This window comes from Rutilus rutilus, assembly GCF_951802725.1.
Source record: "Rutilus rutilus genome assembly, chromosome: 13".
Lineage (NCBI taxonomy): Eukaryota > Metazoa > Chordata > Actinopteri > Cypriniformes > Leuciscidae > Rutilus > Rutilus rutilus.
This window is the reverse complement of record NC_140218.1, coordinates 2,829,128-2,841,448: the sequence shown is the minus strand read 5'-3', so window position 1 is coordinate 2,841,448 and position 12,321 is coordinate 2,829,128.

Sequence of the window (12,321 nt, the reverse complement as noted above, 5' to 3'; positions counted from 1 at the left end):
ATTAACACAGTCCATTCATTTTAATTTTAGGGGGAAACTGGAAACTGTAGAGATTTTTCTCCAGGTTTAAAGTCTACATCATGTCAATGTCACAGATTATGACCTGGAGAAACACTATAGTACATCGATGACACGTCAGTGTGTGTATTATTAATGAGACTGCGTGTTCTTATCCTATGAGAAGACATTTCTCTTCTTCATGACAGCACACGGTGTTTTTCTATGACAGACGCTTCAAACTGTAAAATCAGGCAGTAGTTTAGAGAGGCGTTCATGGGTCGCAAGTGTGTGTGTCCATGGAGCAAGAGTTGAGTGTGTTGCAGGCTTCCCCCGTGATGCTGTCAGGCCGAGACTCACTGCGGGCGCTTGGTTGGCCAGAAACTACCAACACAATCAAACTGTGTGTGTGTGTGTGTGTGTGTGTGTGTGTGTGTGTGTGTGTGTGTGCGCGTGTGCGTGCGCGTGTGTGTGTGTGTGTGTGTGTGTGTAACAAGCAGAGGTGGGAGTAAGTCACACATGTGCAAGTCACAAGCAAGTCTCAAGTCTTAACCTTCAAGTCTCAAGCAAGTCCAAGTCAATTTTGTGAAAAGCAAGTCAAGTCAAGTCATAGCTTGGGTCACAAGTCACTGGCAAGTCATACAAACATTTGATGATTTCAATGAATTTATATATTAAAATAAGTTAAAACTACAGAAGTTGTGGACTATGGTTTTATTTATCAGTATTTTTTTAAATATGCATTTCCACATACAGCTGAGTGGTTACTACAATAAAAATCTAAAAAATTAAAAATTAATAAAATTTCAAACTACATAGCCTAAAATGTAAATGTAACTGAAATTAGGCCAACATTAAAGCATGAAAAAATAAATATGCCTCAAACATTGCAGAAGACCATTAAAAGACATTAAACAATTCACGATTCAACCATAATGGTTCATATGCCACCAAATGGCATTCTTCAAACTGGCATCCCCTTTATATAAGCTATTTTTAATTATGAAGTTAAAACCGCCAATAGGTGGCGCCAAATCACCTCTTAATGTACGAGTCATAAAAGCATTCATTCAACTGATTTGTTCAAAAAGGCAGATTCGTTCTGGAACTAAGCAACTAGGTCACTGAATCACAGATACGCATAACTCTTTCTGTGGCTTGTTTGGAACTATTGTCATTGGAGAAATAGAGCAAAAACAGAGAATATCTGGAATATTATGTCTAAAATGTCACATCACAATATTCACTCTTTGTTTACTGAACTGTTTTATAAAATCATTATCACATTTGCAATCGCGCCAATATTCTGGAAATATTTTTTAATATAATATGTTATAGGCCTAATTATAAAAATAACTCATACTAGGGCAATTTTTCCACCACATTCTGAATTTTGTCATATATTCTGAATAAGCCATAGCTTACTTTTAGACGTGGTGAATGAAGTTCGACTGTTCGAGGTTGTGATGGTCGTCCGATATCCCTTGCCTGTTATTATGCGTACAGCAAATCTTCTTGTATGGATATGGTCAATTTCTAGTGCTTATATCCAAAAAGAAACGATGCGGGGAGATGTTTTTGTATTTAGCGCTGTAAGAACCATCCATTAGCCCAACGACGGAATCCAACGGCCTGGCGAAGGTTTAAAGCATGTATGTCTTTTCAGCGCTCCAGTGAAGTTCACTTAATTTATTGGAACTTAGTTTTAGTATTACTTTAGCTCTACGCTTAATCTGACTCCAATTTCAAATGATAATCAAATTTAGATCGTATTTCTGATTAGAAAATAATCATACGCATTGATTATGGATTAATTTAGATCTTTGATTATTCTGAGTAATCCCATACTTTCAGTTATTAATTCATTATGGACCCGAATGCCGCTTAGAGATCACGTCGGCCAAATCGTGTTTCTCACGGACACAAACTTGTTAATTCTGATTTTAGTCAGAGGATGTAGGGTTTGCTAATATACCTCTCCAGCCGGCCGCCTACTGCTTGCTCGAACTAGAGAGTGTAGTTTAATTTAGCCATTTCCATACAACTTGCTAAATCAGTGATAGACAGAAATCAACAGGTCTCCTGGATAACGTGCCTACTGCTCCGTTCATTCATGTGCCTGTAGTTTGACCTACCTTAACTAAGTTTGCGGTAGCACCAGCCTCCTTAAAGGGATACTCCACTTTTTTCGGAAATATGCTCATTTTACATCTCCCCCAGAGTTAAACAGTTGAGTTTTACCGTTTTAGAATCCATTCAGCCGAACTCCGGGTCTGACGGTACCACTTTTAGCATAGCTTAGCACAGATCATTGATTCTGATTAGTCCAGTAGCATTTCTTTCAAAATGACCAAAGAGTTTCAATATTTTTCCTATTTAAAACTTGACTCTTCTGTAGTTAAACCGTGTACTAAGATCGACGGAAAATGAAAAGTTGCGATTTTCTAAGCCTATATGACTAGGAACTACTCTCATTCCGGCGTAATAATCAAGGAACTGTGCGGCTGTACCATGAGTGCAGCAGGCGTAGTGATATGACGCAGCGCCTGAAAATAGGTCTAATAGGTTAGACAAACTTAGTCCCGGTCACGTTGGAAGAAGTTACCGAGCTGGGGACTATTTTCAGGCGCTGCGTCATATCATTACGCCTGCTGCACCCATGGTACAGACACACAGTTCCTTGATTATTACGCTGGAATGAGAGTAGTTCCTAGCCATATCAGCCTAGAAAATCGCAACTTTTCATTTTCCGTCGATCTTAGTACACGGTTTAACTACAGAAGAGTCAAGTTTTAAATAGGAAAAATATTGAAACTCTTTGGTCATTTTGAAAGAAATGCTACTGGACTCATCAGAATCAATGATCTGTGCTAAGCTATGCTAAAAGTGGTACCGTCAGAACCGGAGTTCGTCTGAATGGATTCTAAAACGGTAAAACTCAACTGTTTAACTCTGGGGGAGATGTAAAATGAGCTTATTTCCGAAAAAAGTGGAGTATCCCTTTAAATATATTAAAATAATGATTTCAGAATACTTCAGAATAAATCAAGGTGTAACATTTATTTGTCAGGTAAAAATGTATTATGCCAATTACAGAAGTAAATTATTAAAAGCCAATTCAAAAATACATGACATCATTTACTCAAAGATGATTCTAAAAGTAAGTAATGTTTTCCTGACAAAGACACACAGTAATACTTGCATGCATTACTGTGGGGGATTCTCCTGGTAAAAGATTCCCAAAGATTGCTCTGTCCCCTCACCTTAAATACCAGACCAGAACAACAGGGGTTAAACAAATGTTGTTTAGAGTTGTTTGGGCCAATCCATGTACCCCAGGGGGGTAGCACCTGGTTTCAGGAGATATCGTAAAGAGATATCAGCCAGAGAGATACAGGATTCTCCTAAGTTCGCAATCTTTTTCATTAAACCAATGACTGCAATGAAATTAAGACCATTTTACCAATCGCACTGTGATCCTTAAAATGACACCAAACATGAAAAGGAAAAACAACATATTCACAAGATACACCATATGTGTTATATAGACATTCTTAATGAACCTTCAGTGCCTTGAGGAGGGAGAGAGGGGGATGAGTTGAAGTCAAACAAGGGGACAATGAGATAAGTTTGGGCAGGACAAGGTTCTGTGCTCTGTCTTTGCTATCTGCTGTCCAGGGTGCATTTTATGGCTTTATTGCAGGGTGCGTTTTGTTTTAGCAGGAAAATCAGTTCTTACAGAGCGTTCACCGCGATGTATGTTTTTTCTGGGCTTGTGCAGCGTCACGCAATCGCGCAGAATCTGATGACTGACGCCAATGGTTCCGTTGCTGTCATTTTGTTCATCAATTGATGTTGCGATTATTAAAAAAAAAAAAAAAAAAATGTATATCAAGTCATTCTCGAGTCATACAGTTCAAGTCAAGTCAAGTCTCGAGTCATTGGGTCTCAAGTCAAAGTCAAGTCGAGTCATTTTCTTTATTTAGTCAAGCAAGTCTCAAGTCCTTAAATTTGCGACTCGAGTCTGACTCGAGTCAAGTCATATGACTCGAGTCCCCCATGTCTGGTAACAAGCGTCTTTCTGAGGAGAGCTATGAGAATTTCTGTCTTCTCTGTCACTATCCATCTTTACTGTCAGTGTCCTGAAGGGACGTAGATGTGTAACATTTGTATGAGATCAATACAAATTATATTACAATTATACTCGTCCCTCTCTCTCTCTCTCCTCTGTCTTGCTCTGCCACACACACACACACACACACACTATAATGAATACCGGTTCTTTATAGCGTAAGTAAATACCAAAATCATCCAGGAAATTATGGAGTTCTACTGGACCCTTAGAATCGTCCCAATCCTCCCCTGCTAACACACACACACACACACACACACACACACACACACACACACACACACACACACACGTTGGGTTTACATGTTTTATGGGGACTTTCCATAGAAATAATGATTTTTATACTCTACAAACTCTATAATCAATCCCCTAATCCTAACTGATGAATTTTCACAATGTGAACTAATGAGTATTTGTATATATTTCATATTGACAGGATTATGTTATTTTTTAAGTGTCGTGTTTATCTCTGGATATAGGCTTAATGTGTGTCATTGTTCTCTACAGGTTGCAGAGGTGTGGTGTGACAGATGAAGGTTGTGCTGCTCTGGCTTCAGCTCTGAGATCAAACCCCTCACACCTGAGAGAACTGGATCTGTCTGAGAATAAACTAGGAGACTCAGGAGTGAAGCTGTTAGAGGATCTGAGGGATGATCCACATTATAAACTGAAGACACTGGAGTAAGAACAGTTTAATGATTTTCATCATCATATTTTTATTTAAAGTTCAAATGGCTGATTTACTCACTAGAAATATAAGTAAATTGTACCAGGTTCAGTAACAGAGTGTGTGTGTGTGTGTGTGTGTGTGTGTGTGTGTGTGTCTGTGTGGATATTTTGTCTGAGATCATCAGATAATGAGTCTTAAATTCAGCTTCAGTTTCTGTAGGTCTCTGAACTTTAAACTGTGTTTAATATGAGTGTAATTCTGCTCATACTGTTGTGACTTATTGTGAAAATAATATTAATGTTATTTCAGCTTTTCCCCTTTAAAGGGTAACTAAACCCCTGGTCAGAGCCTGACTCCACCCACTGGCAATATTTGAAAAATGCTAGAAAAGTGGGCAGACCCCAGCGGAGATAGAGGGGACGAACCGTGAGCGGGGGGTCGTGCACCTGAGACCTGCTGTCAGACTCTCTAAAATGGAGAGTGACTCACAGGGTCGCGAGACGACGTAAAGTACATGCGTCTGATGAGTTTTATCGAGTTGATGTCAATAGCGCGCGCTCTCTATAGGCATTTTCATATTTTGCCGCTATGTGAAAAAATCCAGCAAAATGCGCTGGCGCGTTTGTCGACCCCAGAGGATTACCTTTAGCCTAACCATAAATTGTGATTAAAATATATATGATCACTCACATCAAGACGCCGCTGCGGTGGTGGAGTCCATGTAGGAGGAGCAGCGTTTGGCACTGCGTCGCTGTTCAGCGCGAGCTGTGTGGAGAAGCCCATTGAGTTGGAAAAGCAATTCCGCGTAAAATGCAGGTTTCACACTCACGGTCTTCCAGGCCACGCATTCAACCACTGGCGCCTAATTTCCAAGTCTGCTGGAAAGCTGTGCAGTTGCCACTAACAACACTACACCTACCACTGTACTAAATACAGATAAATCTACGCTAGCTCATCCAAGGGCGTAGTGAGCTGGAACCTGCTTACATCACGCAGTACTGCAACATCCAATAGGAAAATGTAACTGCAGTAGCCACCGTTCAACCTGAAGAGGGCAGCACTCAGACGTTTTTACACCATATATTGTAGAATTAAAACACTTTATACCCAAATGTCAAAAAAGTTACTCGAATCAATGACCAGCACTAATAAAGCCCCATTCTTACAGATCATTAACTAAAAAAATTGGTTTAGGGTTTAGTTACCCTTTAACTGTCTCTATAGGCATCTTTACACAGCGAGTTAAGGCTGCTCTAAAGTGGCTCTGTGTCTGCTCAAAGTTCTGTGGAAAGACACAATGCCGCATGAAAGCAGATTTAAAATATGCCGGGTCTGACCCGCCTCAGCCCCGAGTGTCAAAGATGACTCTGATATTGTTTTGTTCAGTGTAAATGAACGCGATCTTGTGTCGCTCTAAACTACGTCATTGTCATGACAACCAAACGCGCGCGCGAGAATCAAGCAGGGGGGCAGGGATTTGGATTATTTTGAAGGTACCCCCGGGCGCCACCATTGGCTAGCGGAACCCCACCTGCAGTTAGCATCCCATTGACTCCCATTCATTTTGGCGTCACTTTGACAGCGAATAACTTCACATCTGAGGCGTTTAAAGACTCCATTTGTCCATTATTTATTTCTAAAAAAACACGAAAATGTATAAAAGGCTCCATTACCTTGTAGCTTACGTTATGGCCAGTGGTGTAGTGGTAAAAAAAAGAGGTGGGTAAACTATAAATTCTGGTGGATCGACGTGGTCACCCGGTAATTCTGGTGGATCGACGTGGTCACCCGGTAAGGTGGGTCACTGCCTACAGGTGTATGTGTATCCTGATGACATCGCTATAGGCTATCATTTGATGGTACTACCAAAGGTACAATCACTATTCAATTCATATATTAATCTAAGTTCTTGTTAAAGAGACTCAAGAAGGAATAATATGGTTGAAATCTATCAAGTTTACTAAATGACAAAACAGAGAGAACAAAAATATTTAAGAGAGATAGAGAGGGAGGCTTATCCAGGGCTTCCAATGCAATGCACTTGTACATAATGATTAGGGATTTGGGATTATTTTCATAGTCAATTAATCTGTTGAATATTTTCTCGATTAATCGATTAGTTGTTTGGTCTAAAATAGCCTATGTCAGAGAAATGTGGATCAGTGTTTCCCTGTAGAGGGAAAAGTCTTTAACCTGGTGCAGGCTTGATTCCCTCTGAATCTCTTGTACAGTTGGGTTTCGACATGCTCCCTACATTAAACCAGCTGCCTGTAATGAATTAAAAAAATAACTTTTTTGCCTCGATCTCCTGTTGCGGCTGCTATTGAAAAGGCCAAAAATATGCCGTCCCGCCCCTCCGTGTTCGGCGATCAGGTTTCATTCTCGCGCAGCTTAACTTAACCCATAATCACTGTTTGAGGTCAGAATGACCCCACTGGACTTTTCCTTATATATATTCCTAAATAATCTATCTAAACATGCACAAAAAACTGGGCTTGATTTGGTTGTTCTAAAGGTGTGTACATTTTTTTTTTTACCTTTTAAGGTGTTTGGGGTCAAAATGACCCCACATTGAAAATGAATGGGAAAATGAAAAAAATGACTTTTTTAAATTTTGTTTGTCAAAAAAATAAAAGTAAATCCATTATAAATCTGAAAATTTCTACAAATAAACCAAGGTCTGGTCCTAGAGCATAAATAAAAAGTAGAACGAACTTTCTATCTCATACACACTACACACACACAAATGTATGTGACTGCAACAGAGAGCATTTTACAGACATTGGCCAATAAAATAAACAAAACTGGCATAAATCTAAAAAAAATTACATTCACATCAAGGTCAGTGGTGTAGTGGTAAAAAAAGAGGTGGGTAAACTATAAATTCTGGTGGACCCTACCGGTGTATGTGTATCCTGATGACATCGCTATAGGCTATCATTTGATGGTACTACCAAGGGTATCACTGGTTGTTCCCTCATCATAGGTCACACAATTACTATTCAATTCATGCATTAATCTAAGTTCTTGTTAAAGAGACTCAAAAAGGAATAATATGGTTGAAATCTATAAAGTTTACTAAATGACAAAACAGAGAGAACAAAAATATTTAAGAGAGATCGAGAGGGAGGCTTATATCCAGGGCTTCCAATGCAATGCACTTGTGCATAATGATTAGGGATTTGGGATTATTTTCATAGTTGATTAATCTGTTGAATATTTCTTCGATTAATTGATTAGTTGTTTGTTCTATCAGAACAATGTGGATCAGTGTTTCCCTGTAGAGGGAAAAGTCTTTAACCTGGTGCAGGCTTGATTCCCTCTGAATCTCTTGTACAGTTGGGTTTTGACATGCTCCCTACATTAAACCAGCTGCCTGTAATGAATTAAAAAAAATCACCTTTTTTTGCATCGTTTTAATGATTTCCTGTTGCGGCTGCTATCAAGTTTCATTCTCGCGCAGCTTGTTTAGTAACTTCACGAGCGAGTGTTTTCTGCTACGTGTGTGCGCCGTTCTCTTTGTTCCGTGTGTGTGTGTGTGTGTGTGTGTGTCAGCGCGCTGCGCTCTCTGCTCCGTGTTTGCGCGCTGCGCGTTCTCTCAGTCGTTAACGGCCCAAATGCTCGAATCATGTGCCGATCGGCGATCACGCACTGGAAAAGCAAAGTCCGCTCAAATAACGTGAAATTTAGAGGTGGATAAACGCACTTTGGAGGTGGGCAAACGCTATTTCCACATTTTGGGAGGTGCGTAAACGGCGTTTACGTGCGTTTAGCCTCCACTACATCCCTGGTTATGGCCCTGTAGAAGCAGTTTTTGTAAAAGTAGGCTAACGATTGCGTCATAGCCACGCGACTCTCTGTCGCACAGTAGAGAGATTACCGTATGGACAGGAGGAGAAGCTCGCGGGCAATCGGGAGGACATCGAGGCAAAATGACAAAGTAATTAATCAGAATACCTACAAAAAGTTTCTCCTGCTCCAGCTCATGGACAGCTCCTACTCACGCTCTCCGTCTCTGCGAGTTTCGGAAGGTAATGATTCAGATTGATCTCGGCTCAGCTACTAGAAGACAGACGGTTTGCTCACGTCACATCTACGTCGTCGAGCTCAGTTTGAGTCTGCGCAGTACGCTGGACCCCCAGGAAGTAAGAGTTTCTAATTGGCTTCATTTTGTCTCCGTTGAATCCAATGGGGTCGCTGTGTCCATTTCTTTTACTGTCTATGGAATCAAGAAGCGGAAGACTAAACATATCGGCCATAATCCATATTGTTTTAGCCAAATTAAAAAATGTCAGCCAACAAGAGACAATAAAGTAAAAGTGTCCTGTACTCACATCGTGAAGAAACCACCAGAATAACAGAGTCGACGTGTGTAATCATTGGCTTTCGCCGTTTGTAATCTTCCTCTGAAGAGACTGGCAGATCAACGCGCTTCTACATTTCTCTCAGATACGCTAATGCTTATTCGCCGTCACTGTGTGATATTATATTCCAGAAATCATCTTCTTGAGGACGATATTTCACACACACACACACACACACACACACACACACACACACTGCCTGAAACGCTGACGACAGCAGAATTGTTCTTTCTGGCTCTTTGAAAAACATGAATAAATCCTGCGGTGATCGACCCGGTGTAATAATTCATAATATATTTGTAGCATTTGTTCCATCTGGAATAGTTTTATTAAGAAATATAAAATATCTCTCAGTACCACAGAATTATGACGAACATCAGAGCGTGAGATCGCTATATCACACAGAGGAAATCTGACATTCTGTGTTTTTATTTATCTTGAGTTTTATTTCTTTAATATTTAATTACTTTTAAATTCATTTTATAACACTTTGTTAAAACTGTAGTTTTAAAATAGTAATGTTCAAAGTATTATTTCCTGCGATTTTAATTACTAATTCCTGTGTAAATGCATTTATGTTCTCGGCGTCAGAGAAGCAATAAACATTCTGTGTAAATGCACATTTTGTGATTTTATGCCGCTTCAGATTTGGTTTGTGTGTAAAGACGCCTTATGTGTGTGATAATCTGAGATCTGGGTTGTTATGAACTGATATTAAATGTGTAGTGAGTGTAATGGTCATTTCTGCTGGTTCTGGATCAGCTGTCCGGTGTGTGAAAGTGACCTTTCATGTGCTTTTGATTTTGTAAAGTGACTTTGAGCATCAGATAGAAGCGATATGATCATGCTTGAGAATGAATTAATATAGATTATCTAGTTAGTTTTCTTATGAAAAGATGTGACAGATGTAATATCTCATACTGCATATGTGACTGTGTGTGTGTTTTATTTTAGTATTGGCTTTCAGAAGACAGTGTGATCTTGTGCTGATCATCTGATGGTGAATAAGGATCCACTACAGAGACTCAGTCAACAGAATCAACAGAGACTGAAGATACAGTGACTTCACTGTTAGAAATGAAGACTTCATGTAGATCTCAGCGATCCTCTGACAGACCTGATGAGGCGGCAGTGAAACACCTTTTATTTCACAGCAAATTACAGTTTCTCATTCATAGATTAATCATTTTATGTGTATAAACGCACAGTAACTCAAAAAGCTCTGAGTTTTGTCACAGAGTAAATAAAGAGCCTGAATATCTCTGTGTTTGTGTTGTACCAGCAGAGGGAGACAAAGACTGATGAAATATTCATTTCTCATAATTATGAGAAGAAGAAGAAACAGTTCAAGCTCACTTTTAGAAAACAATGGAAGCTCAAGTTTATACATAATGTTTTTAATAATGGTTGCATTACATGTGTATTACTGTATTAAAGGGGTCATATGATGCGTTTTCATGTTTTCTTTTTCTTTAGTGTTCCTCTACTTTTTATCTTCTTCTTCTTCTTCTTCTTCTTCTTCTAATGGAGTTTTATGGCGGTTGGCAAACCAACTTTCGGTGCATTACCGCCACCAGCTGGACTGGAGTGTGAAGCACTAATAATCATTTGGAAATTAACAACTTAAACAAAATAATGGAAGAGATTATAAAAAAAAAAAAAAGACTATATATATTTAAATGTTATATTATTTTAAACCCATTACTTTAAATTCTCCAGTATACTCCTATTGCTTTAATATATTTCAGAATAACACTATATATCTTGTTCGGCATGCGTTTTCAATAGGCTTTCCATATTAAATGATACAACCCCCAATTTTCTTACTTCGTTCATAAGTTCTAACCGTTCTTTTACATATTTTATACATTTTATTAACACATGTTCAATTGTTTCTGCCTGATTACAATAATTACATTTACCTGTTTTATGTTTTCCTATTTTGAACACTGAATGATTTAGTCTAGTGTGCCCTATTCGAATGCCAGAAATAATTGTATCTTCTTTTCTATTCCTAAAAACACTTCTTCCATCTCCTACTTGTTTCTGTATACTATACATTTGTCTACCCTTGTTATCACTATTCCATTCTTCTTGCCATTTGTTGTTTATGAATTCTTTCATTTGACTGTTTTGCTCAGAGTCACTTGAATATTTATCTCGTAGTGTTTTACAGCTTGCGTCGCTAGTTTATCAAGCACTTCATTGGCCTCCAGTCCCACATGAGCAGGAGCCCACAAGAACACTATTAAACTGACGTAACCCAGAGTATCTGTCCTGCTCCCCTCACAGATCATGCTTTTATCCATCTTATTTGATCTGATTCTGGTACTGGTTGTCACACAAACCCTGGATATTGGAAACTAAATTGTTCCCTCTTATTGTTTAGGTATTAAGAGCATCATTGAAGAATTTAAAGCAAAAGCTGGTGTTTCAATATCTTCTAATTGGGAAATGTTTAAATACCAGTGTAGAAAATTCTCTATTCGATTTAGTAAACAGTTAGCGAAGGCAAAATCTTTAAAGTATACCTTTATATTAAATGAAATGAATCAAATTTTAGGCAAACAACAGACAAGTGAAGATGATAAAGTAAAACTGCACAATCTTAAAGAAGAATTAAATAACTTTTATGCAGAAAAGGCTAAGGGTGCCTTTATTAGATCAAGAGTGGCTCGAATTCGGAGAAAAAAATTCAGCATATTTTTTTTAATTTAGAAAATAAAAGAGGGAAATGATTTCTCTAAATATTGAGGGCACTTTGGTCACAGATGAAGCTAGAGTTTCTCATTTTTATTCTCAGCTTTATTCTTCTTCATTTAAACCTCGTTTTGCTGATAGTTTCTTTGAGAGGGTTCAAGCATTCACACCTATTATAAGTGATGGAAATCGGTCGTCTTGTGAGATGGATTTGACAATGGAAGAGTTGGATATGATTATCCAGAAAGCCCCCCTCAGTAAAAGCCCTGGTCCAGATGGACTGCCTTTTGGCAAGACATAGAAAAGCTTGTTTTGGAAGTTTTTAAAGACTGTATAAAGAAAGGAGAATGAACTGAGTCCATGAAGCAGGGCTTGATCACTTTAATCCCAAAGCCTAACAAAGATTCTTCATATTTAGATAATTGGCGTCCAATTACTTTACTTAATTCGGATTATAA